The sequence below is a fragment of the Pleurodeles waltl genome, chromosome 5 (assembly GCF_031143425.1).
Source record: "Pleurodeles waltl isolate 20211129_DDA chromosome 5, aPleWal1.hap1.20221129, whole genome shotgun sequence".
Lineage (NCBI taxonomy): Eukaryota > Metazoa > Chordata > Amphibia > Caudata > Salamandridae > Pleurodeles > Pleurodeles waltl.
In genome coordinates this window covers 100,884,376-100,903,479 of record NC_090444.1, presented here as the reverse complement: position 1 = coordinate 100,903,479, position 19,104 = coordinate 100,884,376, and positions in this window count along the sequence as shown.

Sequence of the window (19,104 nt, the reverse complement as noted above, 5' to 3'; positions counted from 1 at the left end):
AACACCATACACACAAATACATGCTGCAACATTACATTAACCCCCCCCTTTCAAGAATGCAAGGAAAAAAGGAAATGAGTTGACCGATTGTAATCATGAGAAAAACACTAGTCAAAACTCGAAATACAGTATATACAATTATGTACACCAACTACACAAGTCCGGATAGTGCACCAATAATTGTCCGTGGACCACTGGGCCCAAAATGCATGGGCGAGGCCCACACTTGATACCAGACATCAAACGGAGAGAACACTGCATGGGCATCAGATCGAAATGAAACAGGCACCTCAGGTGGAAGGGAAGGGGGGGCACCTCAGCCGGATGAGTGCACAACACCACTGCTCCACAAGGGGGCTCCAGGGCCACTGCTGTATCCTGGGAAGTGCAAAGCCACAGTCTCTCAAGTCTCTCCAGTGGGTGGGTTGCCCACTGCATTATCCTGGGGAGTGCAAAGCCACAGTCACTAAAGTCTCTCCAGTGGGTGGTTTGCCCACTGCATTATCCTGGGGCGTGCAAAGCCACAGTCTCTCAAGTCTCTCCAGTGGGTGGTTTGCCCACGGCATTATCCTTGGGAATGCAAAGCCACAGTCACTCAAGTCTCTCCAGTGGGTGGTTTGCCCACCGCATTATCCTGGGGCATGCAAAGCCACAGTCTCTTAAGTCTCTCCAGTGGGTGGGTTGCCCACTGCATTATCCTGGGGAGTGCAAAGCCACAGTCTCTCAAGTGGATAACAGTCTCCACTGGTTCTGGAGGGGGCTTTGTGCCCAGAGTGCTTCATCCTGCCAAGGTCAGAGGTAGTGGATGCCTTTCTCCACTGAAGGTGTTGCATCATGGAAGCTGCCCAGGCTCCTGGAACCGACCACCAGGCTCGTCGACTGACCACTGGGGATGGCAGCCATGTCTGCGGTGGTGCCACTGGCTCAGGACGTCGCGGGCCACTGGCGGTGCTTGCAGCGGTGTCAGTACCGGCAGTGCTTGCGGCGGCCTCTGTGGCATCGGTGCTGGCGGCAGATTCTGTGGCAGCAGTGCTTGCGACGGCCTCTGTGGTATCGGTGCTGGTGGTGGACTCTGTGGCAGCTGTGCTTGCGGCTCCCTCTGTGGCATCGGTGCTGGCGGCGGGCTCTGTGGTGGCGGTGCTGGTGGCGGACTCTGTGGCGGCGGTGCTGGTGGTGGGCTCTGTGGTGGCGGTGCTGGTGGCAGGCTCAGGGACTGCGGTGCTGGTGGCAGGCTCAGGGACCGCGGCGCTGATGGCGGTGCATGTGGCGGTGCAGGTGGCGGTCTTCTCCGCCGTACCGGTTGGCGTCGACGTGGACAGAGGGTGTGACACTGGTCCCATAGTCGGTGCCACCATGCCCTCTCCTGACCTGCACTTGATTTTCTGGCCCTTCCCCACCTTGGATGGTGGCGCAGCTGTCTTGCCACTATCCCCTTTTGTTTTCCCTGAGCCCTTGGTGGCAGGTGTTGTCACCTTTTCCCTCTGGGATGTGGGCAACGTTTTTACTTTCGCAGGTGGCGGAATGTCCTTGCCCTCGCTCCGTGGCACACTGGCTGTCCTGATGCTTGGCGCACTCCAAAAGCCGGCTGTTGCTGGGACCACTGTGCCCGGTGATGTGGTGGCTGAGGTGCTTGGTTGGGACTTGGAAAGCCTGGCCCTAGGGGACGGAGGAGGATGGGGAGAGCTGTAGGGAAGAGGTCAATGTTAGCCAGGAATATTTTTTTACACACACTGGGACGGGTAGACAGGTAGATGGAGTGGGTTTGGGAGTGGAGGAAGAGGTAGTGGTTGTACGATTGCTGAATTTGGGTGAAGGTGCATGGGCTGGAGGCTGTTGTGAGGTGGATGGCTGTTGGGTGGGTGTGTGCCTGCGTTTGTGTACTTTGGGAGGAAGGCTCACAGACACACTGGTACAGGGCACAGGGGATGTGTGAATGGTAGTGGGGGGGTGGGTGCACGTGAGAGGTGTGTGGTGATGGGCGTGCTGGTGATGGAGGTAGTGGCTGAAGATGTTGTGCATGCAGGTGTGAGTGCAGACAAGGAGGGAGGAGGACGACGTGGAGGAGGGGGACACAGTGGAGGCAGTGGATGTTGGTATGTCTGCATGGGAATGATGCTTGTGTGAGTGCCTGTGGAATGTGTGGTGCTTATGTTTGCCAGAGCCACCCTTGTGTGATGAGGTGTGTGCATGCTGGTCTGATGGTGTGCTTGGGATAGGCTGAGGTACAGGGGATTGGGTCTGGGTGGAGGAAGTTGAAGGGGGGATGCTGGACACAGGGACAATGGCTGCCATCAGTGCTGAGGACAGATCCTGAAATGCTCTCTGTTGGGCTGTCTGGCCAGAATGAATGCCCTCCAGGTATGCATTTGTTTGTTGCAAATGCCTCTCGACACCCTGGATGGCATTCACAATGGTAGATTGCCCAACAGTGAGGGATCTCAGGAGATCAATAGCCTCCTCACAGAGGGCAGCAGGGCTGACTGGGGCAGGGCCTGAGGTGCCGGGGGGCGAAGGAGATGCCCACCCACCTAGGTGAGCGGCCACGGCACACACACTGAGGGGCTACTGGGCGGTGATGGTAGGGGGGTGGCGGTTGTACCTGTTGATGCAGGGGGCACAGAGGGGCCCACCACCGCAAGGGAGCTCCCATCAGAGGAGGAGTCGCTGTCGCTGATGTCACCTCCTGTCCCCGCCGTGGAGCTCCCCTCGCCCTCCGTCCCACTGGTGGCTTTAGACTCTGTTGTCTCGCCCTCCAGGGCCAAGTGGGATGCAGCTCCCTCCTGCTCCAGTGCCACTGCTCCTCCGCCTGATGATGCTATTGCACGCAAGAACAGGGAGACTACAAAAAGGGGGGGGGGAGACAGAAGAAAGACATGTTCAGTGCATGCAATACCACTACCATTGGCGGGCACTACAGACACAGCAGCCCTCTGCACTACGCCATGCACTTAGAGTTCCTAGATTAATCACATGCCCATGGTGTACAAGGCCTATGACCGATTGCTGCACACATGGAAGTCACAGGAGCCTGACTAGGTGTAGATGGCTCTTACCACTGGTGGGGTTGGGGTGCCACATAGCCTGCCTCACAAAGGGTCCTTGCCTACAAAGCTCGCCCTGGCCTAGGGTAACCCACTGCCCACCTCCCCCACCCAGACACCTACTAATGCACGGAGAGTCAGATGGATGTGATGGTACTCACCCCCTTGTGGCTGCTGTGATGCCCTCAAGTGCCTATCCAACTCCGGACACGCCACCGCCAGGATCCGGAACATCAGGGGGGTCATGGTGCGACGGACACCCCTCCCACGTTGGAAGGCCATCCCCAGCTGGGCCTCCGCCGTCTTCTTGCTCCAGCGGCGAATGTCCTCACATCTTTTACGGCAGTGGGTGCTCCGTCTATGGTGGACCCCCAGTGTCCGGACGTCCTTGGCGATCGCACGCCAAATATCCTTCTTCTGGTGGACGCTGACCTAGAGGAATAGTACAGGGGAAAAGGAAAAACATCAACCGTGCGGACCGTCACAGTCATTGGCCCACGTTCCCACCCTTGCCCTAATGCACATACACTCACCGTCCGCACATGCAGGCCTCAGTCCCCCCCCATGTATCTTCCATTCACACCACTCCAAACAGGCATTGCCCAGGCAGCATTCTCACAGTGTACGCACCTGTTTGTCTGGAGGACCGTAGAGTAGTGTGTACTGGGAGAGGACCCCATCCACTAGTTTCTCCAACTCCTCCAAAGTGAAGGCAGGGGACCATTCCCCAGACATATGAGCCATCGTCGCTTCCAGACTGAGGTCACAACAGCTCTTGCAGTGTAGGTCCTCTCCTGTTGAAGGTCAGGTATCAAGTGAGTGAACAGACAGAAAATGGCGGTCACGTCTGCAGCGGTGTGTACCGTCACTGCCGGTGTATATCGTCATTGGCTCCTGGAACCCATAGGGTCCAATGTTAACCAATGCAGGATAGTGCTGCGGTCTACGACCGCCTACCGCGACGGTGTAGAACGCCAGCGAAGTTACCTCATATCCCCTCTTCCCACCTTACAGGTCAGGCAGCCGCCATTTCAGGGGGCCACATGGCATTTATATTAACTGCGTCACACCTATCTAGGCCTTGCATACACACAGTAACAGGCACATTGCGGATTTACAATTGTTTGCTAATGACATGTAGTAATACCTCAGTGTTGGCTGACTCTCTGCTCGGTGTTTTCCTCCATAGGGCACGCCCGTTGGGGCAGGTGGTGAGATGGCGGCATCCTCCGGTGTACAGACCACTGGTGGACCTGTTGACAATGGAAGAGAGACACGTAACAGTCACTTACAGACTTGATCGTGCAACAATCCATGAACTGTGTGCCCAGTTGGAGCCAGACCAGATGTCAGCAATCTGCCATTCCACAGGAATCCCCCCTCTAATGCAGGTCATGTCAGTACTCCATTTCCTGGCAAGTGGGTCTTTTCAAACAACAGTGGCCATTGCATCAGGGATGTCCCAGTCTATGTTCTCAAACGTGTTGTCCAGAGTGTTTTCTGCCCTGCTTAAACACATGCGCAGCTACATCGTTTTCCCTCAGGTGGAGGATTTGCCTACAGTGAAAGGTGACTTCTGTGCCCTGGGACATATCCCCAACATCATATGTGCCATTGATGGGACACATGTGGCCTTGGCACCCCCCCGCAGGAGTGAACAGGTGTATAGAAACCGGAAGAGCTACCATTCAATGAATGTGCAGATGGTGTGTTTGGCCGACCAGTACATGTCCCATGTGAACGCCAAGTTTCCTGGATCAGTGCATGACGCTTACATTCTGAGGAATAGCAGCATCCCTTATGTGATGAGGCAACTCCAGAGGCACTGTGTGTGGCTAATAGGTGAGGACAAGACCCTATACCCTGTGAATAGTTGTCTGGGTCTGGGGTTGTCCCTAAGGATTAGTGTGTGTCTAACAGTTGTCCCTCGACATTTGCAGGTGAGTCTGGGTACCCCAACCTGTCATGGCTACTGACCCCAGTGAGAAATCCCAGGACAAGAGCAGAGGAACGCTACAATGAGGCACATGGGCAAACTAGGAGAGTGATCGAAAGGACCTTCGGCGTCCTGAAGGCCAGGTTCCGGTGCCTGCATGACAGGTGGTTTTCTCTACTACTCACCAAAGAAGGTGTGCCAGATCACCGTGGCCTGCTGTATGCTGCACAACCTGGCTTTGCGATGACAGGTGCTTTTTCTGCAGGAGGATGGTCCAGATGGGGGTCCTGTGGCAGCTGTGGAGCCTGTGGACAGTGAAGAAGAGGAGGCAGAAGAAGAGGATATCAACAACAGAAACAACGTTATCCAGCAATACTTCCAGTGAGACACAGGTAAGAAGATGTCACTGCCTCACACCTCTCATACAATTGTTAGACCCATCATATGTCTGTCACTTTCACCCAGTGTATGGATCTTGACTTGTCACTTTGCCTTTCCATTTCACAGATGTGGGTCCAACTGTGTGACTTCTGCTATATTACCTCATGGACTAGAACTGTTTACATCGGTATGTTGACAATACAATCGACATTGCTATATTCCATAGTTATTGTAAATACACATTTGTGAAAGCACAGACTGACTCCAGCTTCTTTTGTGATTCAAGGGTGTTTATTTCAGTGCAAAATAGTGGAGGGGGTTGTAAAATGGGCAGGGGTGATAGTGGAGGATTGTCCATGGCATAGTCTAGTCTATTTGTTTCACAAGTGCATTGTCCAAAGGGGCATACGAAGTGGAGCTAGGGCAGTTGATGGATGGACAGGGTGACAAAGTGGGAAAGAAGGATGACATTTAGGGGGGTCTCATTTCCTGGCAGGGGTCTTGGCATTGTTCTCTGTCTTTGTCCTGGATCTCAGGGACCGTTTGCGGGGTAGTTCTCCATCTGCAATGGGTGGGGTGCTGGTGTTGTTGTCCTGTGGCGGTGCCTCCTGTCCACTAGCACCGGCGGAGGTGGTGGGCTGTTCATCATCCAGGCTAGTGTCAGGGGCCACTTGTTGTGCCACAGTGTCCCTCCTGGTGTTGACAAGGTCCTTCAGCACCCCTACAGTGGTGGCCAGGGTGGTGTTGATGGACTTAAGTTCCTCCCTAATCCCCAGATACTGTTCCTCCTGCAGCCGCTGGGTATCCTGAAACTTGGCCAGTACCGTTGCCATCGTCTCCTGGGAATGATGGTACGCTCCCATGATGTTGGAGAGGGCCTTGTGGAGAGTGGGTTCCCTGGGCCTGTCCTCCCCCTGTCGCACAGCAGTCCTCCCAGTTCCCCTGTTTTCCTGTGCCTCTGACCCCTGAACCGTGTGCCCACTGCCACTGCCTCCAGGTCCCTGATTTTCTTGGGGTGGTGGGTTTGCCTGGGTTCCCTGTAGTGGTGGACACACTGCTGCTTGACGTGTCCTGGGGATAGAGGGATGGACCCGCTGGGTGGGTGCTGTGCTGGTGTTTCCTGAGGGGGGAGGCTCTGTGGTGGCTTGTGCCAGTGTCAGGGGAACCGACTGTCCCGAGGTCCCAGATGGGCTGGGCTGGTCATCTTGATCCAGTTGGACAGAGCTGCTGTCATCACTGTGGGCCTCTTCTGTGGGGGGAGTGGACATGTCTGGAACATCCTGTCCGGTGACGTTGGGTAGGGGTCCTGCAGGGGTGTGAAGGCATGATTATTGCATCTATGTGTGCCATTGTGTGCAATGCGTGGGTGACCCTGTACTCCAGTGCTTGCATTTTTGTTTAGGACCTTGTGTGATAATTGGTTTGGGGATCTGTGTGGGTATCTGTAGTGGACATGCTTTGGTGATGGGTGTCCATGCTTTGGTGTTGCATGCAGGGCTTGGTGTTGGGATGTGTGGGTTGTGATAGTGGGACATTTGTGAGGTGTTGGAGTGATGGGGGTGAGTGTGGGGTATGTGATGGCATGCAGGTAGGGTGGGGGATGTAATAGTTAAGATTTGACTTACCAGAGTCCATTTCTCCTGCTACTCCTGTGAGACCCTCAGGATGCAGTATAGCCAAGACTTGCTCCTCCCATGTTGTTAGTTGTGGGGGAGGAGTTGGGGGTCCGCTGCCAGTCCTCTGAACTGCAATCTGGTGTCTTGAGACCACGGAACGCACCTTTCTCCGTAGGTCGTTCCACCTCTTCCTGAAGTCATCCCGTGTTCTTGGATGCTGTCCCACTGCGTTTACCCTTTCTACAATTCTGTGCCATAGCTCCATCTTCCTAGCTATGGAGGTGTGCTGCACCTGTGATCCGAATAGCTGTGGCTCTACCCGGACGATTTCCTCCACCATGACCCTGAGCTCCTCCTCAGAGAACCTGGGGTGTCTTTGCGGTGCCATGGTGTGGTGTGGGTGATGTGTGAGGTGGTGTGTGTTGTGATGTGTGAGGGGATGTGTTTGTGTGTGTTGTCTGAGGTGCGTGGATGTTGTGTGAGTGATGATGTTGTGTGCCTGTGGATGCTAGTGTTGTTGATGGTGGTGTCTCTCTCTGGGCTTCTCTCTCAATTTTTGGCATAGGGGTTTGTGGGTGATGAGGGTGTGTGTTTTATATTGTATTGAGTGTGTGGGAGTGGTGTGTGTATGTGTATCAGGTGTGTGTATTTCGATTTGTCCAATGTGGGTGTGTTTTGTAAATGTGTGTGTATTTTGAGCGCGGCGGTGTGTACCGCCAATGGAATACCGCGGTTGAAAGACCGCCGTGTGGATTCGTGGATCATGATAGTGTGGGCATATTCCTGTTGGTGTGACCGTGTCAGTTTTGTTATCGCCAGTTTATCACTGACCTTTGGTGTGGTGGACTTGTGTGGGTGTCTGGATTTTGGCAGATTCCAGGCTGTGGGTCGTAATAGCTGTAGCGGAATTCCGCTGCCGCTTCGGTGTGTTCGCGATCTTCTGCATGGCGGTAAGCGGGATTTACCGCCAATGTTGTAATGAGGGCCATAATCGCAGAAATAGAAAATATATAAAAACTCCTAACAGATATACTGATTCATGTCCCTCTCGTTCCTTTCAGGACACATCGGATAGACGTAGCGAGAGAGGGGGCTGTCCAGATTGATGTCCTGAATACGTGAAACAGAAGAAAGACTCACCACAGTGTTCAGACAAAAAAGAAGATAAGTCCCCACACCAAAAGCCACAGTTTAAAAAGAAAAAGGTGGCAGCACTGTCAATTAAAATGTTGGTACACTTGAGAACATTGCTCAAGAACAAGACGTGGGGAGGGACACTTCTAGACAGTGCAGCAGAGGTCATGATATGTCGCCAGAGTTTGAAAGATCATCTGGATGTGACAGCTACTAGCGATTTTATTGCAGTTGAGACTGCGGATGGGCGTGTCCTCCCACCCGACAGGGTTTATGATTTAAATATCTAAATTGAGGGAGACGTAGAGCGCACCATTGGTGTGATATTCTGGGATGAACTTAGTTGTGATATCCTTTTGGCCGAAAGGGACTGGCCACCTGAGCACGTCCGTAAACTCCCACATGGGGAAGATGTAATTTTTCCTTCTTTCCAGAAGCGGTAAAACAAGCCTACGCTGTCAATTGGGCTTTAGCGCAGGCACCTGCATTATACCGCAATCACGTACGTTGGGACAAGGACTCACCTTGTCATGTAATGCCTATCTGGTCTACACCCCAGCCTCCGCCACAATATCTTGTTAAACACGAAGCTAAAGCTCCGGTGAGGGAGGTGCTCACTCAGCTCGAGGAACAGGAAGTAATTGAGCCCTGTGTCTCTGCAATGTATAACCTGTTATTCCCAATTGAAAAGCCTGACCATTCTTACAGAATAGTCTTAAATTGCAGACACTTAAACAGTCATATACGCACATATGCTATACAAAATTCACACAACACAGCACTGATTGACAACATAGTGCGGAAAATATACAAAGCAACATTGGACATCTCCAATGGTTTCTTGTGCCTGAATTTAGCACACAAAAGTTGGGACCTGAGTGCATTCTCATTTGGCTCACAAAAACTCTTTTGCTGTTTGTCCCAACGCTACAGAATTGCATGATATTGATCCGAAGGCGTTGTCTTACGTGGATGACATCTATCTCTCAGATAAGGACCTCAACATTCATCTTGCCAGGGTCAATCGGATCGTTTAAGGATTTGCAGCCCTTGGCTATAAATTTAATTTTAGAAAAACTAAAATAGTCTTTCTTAGTGTACTGTTCCTGGCATATGAGCTATCAAACAAGGCCAAGAGCCTGGCCCTGCACTTTCTAGAAAAATGTGCTCAACTCCAAACACCAAGTACACTCAAGAAACTACAGTCTATACTAGGTTTCTTTAATTTTTGCAGAACTTATATTCCTGATTATGGACAATGTATCAAGCCACTCTATGACTTAATACGCCCAGATCTTTCTAGCTGACAAGGGACAGTTGAACACACATGCATCCTTAGGGAATTGCAACAGGACATGCTAGAAGCAAAACACTTACATACATGTGATAATAAATCAAATTTGGTCATCAGAATATTTCCTGGTGCCATTGGGTTTACCTACGTCACCTTTAATGAAGGGGACATGGTACCCATAGCATATAAATCACATTTACACTCTTTTGCAGAACGTTTTACACCTACAGAAAAAAATCTAACTGCAGTACAGATGGCTGTCATCAAAGAGAGGGTACTTGCCCAAGGGAAACGCATTATTGTCGTGACCTGTTGCCAGCCCTAGAAGCTGTCACCAAAGCTAGCGTTCCTTAAGCTAAAGCATTACATCCTCGTTGGATTCAGTGGGCAACCTCCCTCACTGCCACCGAAGTTGATCACATCTTTGATCCAAAACTTCAAACACAAGAATTTCTCCAATACGAACAGGAGTACTCTGCACCTCAAGATATTTTGCTGCTTGACAGATAACATGCTTTCATTTACACTGATGGTTCAGCACAACCAGCTGTAGGTACCAAACATCCATACTCAGCTGCTTGCGCAGCCATGAGTGGAGTGCTGAAAGATGGAGTTTTCCACCCTCACAATACCTACACGCAGACCCTAGGGGACTGCACAGCCCAGCTGGCTGAACTCAAAGCCCTTATACTAGCTCTAGAACACACAGAGCCAGGACTACTTACTCTGATTGTCTGTGACTCATACTACTGCGTCAATGTCCTACAATGATTATCTTAATCATTGGAAGTTGATCGGGTTCAGAGATTACAAAGGGAGCACCATAAAACACAGAATTCTGTGGGGGAGGTTAGCTTATCTAAAGGATAGGCTACCTTGTGTCCATGTAGTACATTCATTGGGCCACCAACGTGTAGGAGTACACGTTATTGGCAACACTTTGGCTGATGAAGCAGCCAAATCTGCAGTAGCTATGGCTTCTGGGTCTGCAATGACTCGTTCTCAGACGAGATTGGATAATGAAATATTGGCTAACGTGAAAGCTTCGGCTGAAGGCAAGCCTCTTCCAAAAACGTGCCCTACAAAATACTCCTACCGTATCAGTGCACAGAATGTTACCTATGCAACAATTCCTGGGATTGGAGATCGAGTGATTCCCAATCAAGACCAGACATTAGATCTCATCAAAGCAGCACATGAGGGTGGGGCACCTGCTCACGCTGGTATTTCAGCCACAGTAACACTCTTACAGAAATGCTTCTGGTGGGCAGGTCTATACAAACAGACAAAGCAATACGTCCTTTGTTGTGACATTTGCCAGCAGATTAAGTGCTCTAACATCAAACGCCCACCACAGACGTCCTTCCTAGTGTCCAGCAGGCCACTACAATGTGTGTACCTGGACCATTGTGGTCTGCTCCAACCTTATGGTGCATTGAAATACATCTTAGTCGCTGTAGATTCTTGTTCTAGATTCCTGAGGGTATGGTCTCAGCGGTCGCTGACGCTTGAACTGTTATAAAGGACTTGCTGATCTTTATCGGTACATAATTGGTTGCAGCATTCCATTCGGATCAGGGCCTGCCTTCGCCTCTAAGGCATTCAGGGACACCATGGGGACGATGGGTGTTGAACTCCATTACTCCTCACCAAACCATCTTGAGGGAAATTTGGTGATGGAGAGGAGGAATCAAGATCTAAAGCAGTCCTTAACAGCTAGAGTATTAGGTTCAGGTCACAGTTGACTTCATCGCCTATATGGGATCCAGAGAACAATGAATAATCTGCCAAGATGGTCCTTGGGAGGATGCACTCCTTATGAGGTTCTCTTTGGGATGTCTATGTATGTCCCAGATCTTGATGGCCCTGGTTTGGTGGCAGCATATACACCTTTTGACATAAATGAAGGTCTCACTGTCTTACAGGAGCTTCAGCAATTTCTTGATGATAATCATCCACCAGTGCTGCTACCTTAGGAATAAGGGATTTACCAACAACTTCTACTGGCTAGATTCCTAATGTTGGGGATCTGGTCCATGAGAAGATCACTCTGAAGAAGGAATTCAGTCCATCCTACAGAGCACTGGTCTCAGTCCTGGGAATACAAGGTACCAGAACTGTCATCTTACCACCACTGCCAGGCTCCAAAGCTAACAGATTAATTTCCATTGACGACGTCAAACTTCACCATGTGGCCGATCCTTCACACTAGACCCAGAGGTCCCTTGGGTAGTTGCCAGTCCCCTCTCACTACCCAACAGGACATACCTCTTCAAAGCAGAACTAATAACAATGTGCCTGACTACACAAGCATGTCCAATGATGCTACGAATACCTCCTTGACCGTGGGGAGGGTGGAAAATGAGCTCTTGCTGGTTCCAGTCACCACGTCAAAGACAACACCTGTCCAAGATTTGGCTGTCTTCCACCCCAACACAACACAAACAGATGACATCGTCTACCATGAGCCTCCAAGCGAAGTGGATCCATCCACTGGTAATGTACCTGCTCTTGCATTTGCAGAGACTCCTTCTGGTTACTTCATCGACATTGATGACTTTTCTTCAGATTCATCCATTCCTGCGATTGAAAATGTTTCAAAAAAACGTAAGCTGTATCTATGGCTTAAAAATAACTATTTAATTCATCTATGGAACTATTTATGGTTCTGCTTGACATTTTTTCCATTGTTTCTCTGGATTGGTTTTGTGACTGTTTTTTTTTGGCTTATAAATGGTCATTACCTTCCAGAACGCTCCTCTGCTGAGCCTGTGCATGTGGTCTTTCATTCCTCACATAGGGTCCGAAGAGACTTGTCCCTTGTGAACTTTTCAGCTGTACCAATTCCTGATGAGATTGTGTGGGATAAAGTTCCATTTGATATATACGGGCCTACTGAGATCACTCAAATTCCATATGTCTTCAAAATTTCTATGACTGATGTAATTACAGCTGGTGTTGTATCTGATTATTGGGATATCTGGACAGTTGATTCTATGTTAACTGAAATGAAGGACTATTCAGTATTTGTGATGATGTATACACTAATACAATGAATTAGGAGGAAATGTTCTGCTATAGCAAATGAGGACATTACTACCCATACCGTGCTAATAGATATAGATCAATATTTAACTATACACAGTGGGAACACTGTTCAACTCCACCTGTGGGAAGCCCGAAACATTATTCAGATAAATTTACTTATTTTTCTCGGCATGACACAAAAAGACGCAGAGTCATATTACTTCAAATATCACCTTTAAAATTTTGGAAAATTGTGCTAACTGTCACACAACTGATTTATTCAGATTCCTTTGTTTCCTGTCTTGCAGTTGAAGGTTACTAATACCAGAAAAGCACTATTCATTTAAATAGTGTATGGGGAACACAAGCTTGGCAAATACAGGGTAGGGAAACTTTATTTAGAGCGTGCCTGATTCATGTGCAAATGATCTTTTTAAATGAGACCATTCAACAAATATCCTGTTTGGGGTTAGCGAACATGAGAGTGTGCCCAGTATCCCCACACATTTAATAATTGGCAATCCTTCCTGAATGTCACTGAGGAAGAACTAGATGTGAAGGTTCAGGCTGATACCTATAACTCTTCACTTTCCATTCCCGGCGGGTGGTTACTGTGGCCAATTGACACAAATGGGTGTCAGGCAAGTTTTGCGCATTCCTCAGGGGTTTCAAGATTAGCCGTCCAGACCCTTGCTTTATCTTGGGTCCACACACGGGTATAGTTACAACATACAGTGTGGGTAAACTGTTCCAACAATGGGTAAAGACTAACACGTTAGCCGCAGTTAAGGAACATCTTAACACTCTTTCTGAAGATGTAGACTTGCAAGACTTTATGTTAGGTCCCCGAAAGCCATGCTCTAAAAGATTCACCTATGCCATATATAATGAGATATGGAAGCTTTCTCAGATAGAAGCTGCTGCACGTTTAAGGCAGATAGATAAGGAAAAGGCTTTAGCTGTTGTCGACAATGGCATGAACACTCTGTCCAACAGGATTTATTCCCTAACAAACCTAGTGTTGTCTGCAATTGATATCATTCAGACAGACATGTCCCTTTAATACCATGGACAAAGTCAGCTGCGTTCCCTCATGCAGTTGGGTTGGAAATTACAAACTTTGAATAATATCCACGTTCTATACAAGTACATTAACTATAGTGACTTGTTTGCTGCTTTTAATCTGCTTTTATTTATCCAAGGAACAACAGAAAATGGCTAAAAGGAAAGCAAGTTTCACCATGCTTCGTATAGAAAAGTTAGAAAAGTTGGCTTTCACAGTTGCAGAAAAACCATCAATGGTATGGCTTTTACATGGCATTATTAACTTGCCCATTTCCACTTTTTGTTTTTCGAAATGCTTGAAACATCTTGCTGTGGGCAGGTACGAGCGGCTAGGCGACAGCTTTATTGAAGAGGAGTTGCCCTTCGAATACAAGTGTCTGAAAGGTGAAACAGAGTTCTATCTCAGCAGAAGTGAATGTGAGACCACTGTTAGTCATTCAATGATCTGCAAGCAGGTGCCCTTCATGCTCTATGCAATGCAGGGGTCGCAAACGTGGCCTGTTTTCTGAAGGGTACGCCCGTCCCTTTGATTCGACCAGCATTTCATGTACTTTCGAATGGAAGTTATATGGTACTGAGCAACCAAAGCTGTTGCGGTATGTGACCATGAATTGCCTACGCAATTTTAGTCTCTAAGGTTGTTAGTGTTGCGGACATGTTTTATTACCCCCCACACGAGAGATACGAGTGTCAGAAATGTGCTCTCACATTGATACTGCTAATGTAAATTGTGACAAGCTGACACTACAGTTCCAAAAACAAGTTGCTTTGACATCGGCTGGAGAGACGTATGCTCTCCAGATAGCAAGATCATCAGCTGAGATACAATCCCTATTAATACCAACTTCCACAAGCACTTTGGAGAGCTGGTATCCAGAATTTTCAATGCGTCAAGCACTACAGGGATTGTCTATTTCTTTAAGGCTGATGGGTCTGGATTTCTGTCCATCTTCCAGTCTGTCTTCGGAGACATTCCTTCAGCCATCCATTCATTCTTCTCAAGTGTGTTTGGCGGCTTTCCTATCATCTTGGAGTTAATAAGCGGAATACTACTGCAGTTGGTTTTTCAGCTAAGCGGAGTAATGGAGCCACTACCACCAGCTCAACTGTGCTGTGAACGCATGGTTCAGTTCTTTAATGTTCCGTTGCTGGAAAAGTTGAAGCGTGATTGGTCATTGTCATTCAGACCAGTCCTATTGTGTGTGCCGCCAGTCTTTTGATGCGTATGGTATCTCTTCGAACATTTGTCTACAGTGTGTCTTGCTGTTCCGCCGGTGCCTCCTGTGAACCAAGCACTACTGATGTCCCTGATGAGGGTTCATTCACAGTCTTGCCCCTTGAGACTAAGGCTGATGCGCGAGGCCACCTATGAACCACCTTTGGTGAATGATCTGGCTTTTTTTGGTGCTCTGGAGAGTCACTCCAGAAGGTGGACCTGCCCAAGAGACTGCCCCGCACTACTGCTCCGTGGATCCGTCTGCCTATCCTGTCATCAATCTAACATCTGACATTGTGGCCTCTTTCCTGAGGTCCTTTTCATTCAATGGCCTCAAAGATGCTCTTCAAAATCATGACTACTCTTAAATGATTTTATGATTGACTTATCTTACCAAATTCAAAGTTTGCATTTATTGCGCTTACTTTGGTCTGCTGTGTTTGTCATGGTCGAGATATGGCCCTCATTATGACCTTGGCGGTCTGAGAGCGAGACTGCCAAAGCCATGGGTGCCAGAAGACTGCCAGTGCTGGCAATCTTCCGCCCGCCATAATAAGGACACTGCCAGATTGCTGCCACATTTAGGGCGGATATCCGGCAGAGGCCATGCTGGCGGGCGAGGAGTTTGGGTGGTGCTACCACCTAAAATGTCCCGCCAGAAGGAAGCCGCCAGCCGGATTATGACCATTATTATGGCCTGGCGGTGTCCTGCTGGTGGAGTGCTGCAGGTGGGGCGCTGCTAGCGGTAGCAGCGCCCCTTCCCAGCTGGGCGACCTCTTTGCCGGACAAGGTAAGTCAGGCGTCCAACAGGGGGGGGGGTTGTTGTGTGTGGTATTGCCTTTGTGTGTGCATGTGTGAATGCGTCTGTGAGTGTTGTGGTGTATGCATGGTTGTATGCATGTGAGTGAATGCGTGTATGAATGTTGCAGTGAGTGTGTGTCTGCATGTCAGTGTGTGTGCGTGTGAGCAAGTTAGTGTGGATTCATACCTGAATGCGTGTATGTGTGTGAGCATGTTAATGTGGATGCATGCCTGAATGCGTGTGAGTATGTGTGAGTGAATGCATGTAGAGATGAGTTTTAGTGTATGTGGGGAGGGGGCACTGTGACTGTAAGAGAGGTGGGAGCTCAGGTAATTGCTGGGGGGAGCCATCTACAGGTGACAGGGAAGGACTTCCCTAACACCTGTAGCCCTACCGCCATGGTTTTCATGACGGTGCTACCATTGCGGAAACCATGGCAGTAGGTCGGCTCATTATACCGCCGAAGGTCTTCTGTGGGCCGCCAGGTGGGATATGAACATCTCCGGCCTGGCTGTATGAGAGGAGATGTGGCTGGTAGGCAGCGGCCAACGCACCACACTCATTATGTGGTGATAAACACCGCCAGCTTGTTGGCGGTGATAATGTCACATTCGCCCTGGCTGTCAAATGACCGCCAGGGTCATAATGATGGCCTATGACCCTCATTACAACTGTGGCGGTAAATGCCGCCTACCGCCATGCTGACGGCCGCTAACATACCATGACCGTGGCGGTAATCCGTTACGGGTATTATGACCCACACATAGAAATCCACCACTATACAGACACCCTCACACGTCTGCCAGACCAAAGGTAAGTGATAAAATGGCAGTACCAAAACCCACACCGTTACGCCAACAGGAATACGCCCACAGTATCAGGACCCACGAATCACCGCAGCGGTCTTTCAACTGCGGTACACAATTGGCGGTACAGACCGCCGCGCTCAAAATACACACACACTAACAAACCTACACCACATTGAACAATTCAAAATACACACACCCAACACACATACACACACTACACCCACACAACCACAACACTATAAAACACACACCCACATTACCCACAACCCTTTCAACGAGAAAAAAGATAGGTAAGAGAGAGAGACACAAGCCAGGGCCACCCACTCAATCAGAGGCACAATACTTAATCAGCCATACACCATCCAGGCACCCCACAACACAACACCCCACACATCACCCCACACATACCACTCACACCGCATCCATGGCACCCCAAAGACACCCCAGGTTTTCAGAGGAGGAGCTAAGGGTCATGGTGGACGAAATCATCCGGGTGGAGCCACAGCTATTCGGATCACAGGTGCAGCAGACGTCCTTTGCAAGGAAGATGGAGCTATGGCGGAGGATCGTGGACAAGGTCAACGCAGTGGGACAGCACCCAAGAACTAGGGATGACATCAGGAAGAGGTGGAACGACCTACGGGGAAGGTGCGTTCCGTGGTTGCAAGACACCAGGTAGCCGTACAGAGGACTGGTGGTGGACCTCCACCTCCTCCCCCACAACTAACAACATGGGAGGAGGAAGTCTTGGCGATCATGCATCCTGAGGGCCTCGCAGGAGTAGCAGGAGGACTGGAATCTGGTAAGTCAAATCTTTACTACTATGTCCCCTACCCTACCTGCATGCCATCACAAACTCCTACCCCTACCTTCACCCCATCACTCTACCACCTCACACATACCCCACTATAACAACCCACCCATCCCAATACCAAGCCCTGCATGTAACACCAATGCATGGACCCCCATCACAGACCTACATGGTCACCCCACAGCATGCCCAGTAGAGAGACTCACCCAGCCCACAAAATCACCACGCACACAAGGCAAAGCTGACAGGGAAATTACAACCATACAGGGAAACACACCCATGCACAAGATGGCACACACAGATACACTAACACTGCATTTGCATCCCCACAGGACTCCTACTCAACGTCACCGGAGAGGAGGTGCCAGCTACACCCAGTCCCCCCAGAAGAGGCCCACAGTGATGACAGCAGCTCTGCACGCCTGGATCAGGAGGACCAACCTGGCCCATCAGTGACCTCTGGACAGTCGGTTCCCCTGCCACAGTCCCAACCCACCACAGAGCCTCCCCCCTCAGTAAACACCAGAACTGTACCCACCCAGCGGGCCCATGCCACTGTCCCCAGGACACGTCAATCAGCAGTGTGTCCACCACTACAGGGACCCCAGGCAACCGCACAAACCCAGGACGATCAGGGACCTGAGGTCAGTGGCAGTGGGCACACGGTTCAGGGGACAGAGGCACAGGACAACAGGGAAGCTGGGAGGACTGCTGTGCGACAGGGGGAGGACAGACCCAGGGAACCCACTCTCCAAGAGGCACTCACCAACATCCTGGGAGCATATCACCATTCCCAGTAGACGATGGGCCAGATACTGGCCAAGTAGCAGGAGACACAGCAGCTGCAGGAGGGGCAGTACCTGGGGATCAGGGAGGACCTAAAACACATCTACAACATCCTGGTCACCATAGCAGGGGTGCTGGGCGATATGGCCAACACCATGAGGGAGGCAGTGGCACACCAACGGGCCCCTGACACTAGCCACACAGATGAACAGCCTTCCACCTCTGCCGGCGCTAGTGAACAGGAGGCCCCGCCCCAGGAACAACAGGCCACAAGCACCCCACCCCCTGCAGAAGGAGAACCACCCCTCAAACAGTCCCTGCGATCCAGGCAGAAGCAAGAGAACATTGCTAAGACACCCGCCAGGAAATAAGACTCTCCTGATTGTCACCCTTCTAACCCCCTCTGTCACCCTCTCCACCTGGAACTGCCATTGCTCTCCTTCCTTTGCCCCATTGGACAATGCCCCTGTGATACCAAGAGACTGGACTCTACCCTGGACTTTCCTCCACCATCAACCCAGCCCATTGCACATCCGCCTCTACTTATGAACACGTAAATAAACACCCTTGGAACAAATACAAATCTGGAGTCTCAAATGATTCAAATATGTATTAGTTCAACATAATCAAAGCATTGCAAGTCAAATGTACAGTCCAATATACTTTGAAATGACCTTTGGTGGGTTGCAATACACATAGCAGGAGCCAGAGTGGGCCACAAAGATCTGAAAATAGAGATGCCAAAGGGTACAGTAAGTGGCCATAGACATAGGGAAATCAGGCTGCCATGTACAATGTCCAACAGATAACTGATAAGTTAAGTTAAGTTACAGTGTCTTACCTCTGTGTCACTGGAAGTACTGCTGTATTATGTTGCTTCTGTTGTCAACATCTTCTTCCTCTGCCTCCTCTTCTTCACTGTCCACAGGCTCCACCACAGCCACAAGACCATCTCCAGGCTCATCCTCCTGCAGAAAAGGCACCTGGCGTCTCAAGGCTAAGTTGTGCAACATGCAACATGCAACAATGATCTGGTACACCTTCTTGGGTGAGAAGTACAGGGATCCTCCTGTCAGATGGAGGCACAGGAACCTGGCCTTCAGGAGGCCGATGGTCCTTTCAATAATCCTCCTTGTACGCCCATGTGCCTCATTGTAACGTTCCTCTGCCCTTGTCCTGGCATTCC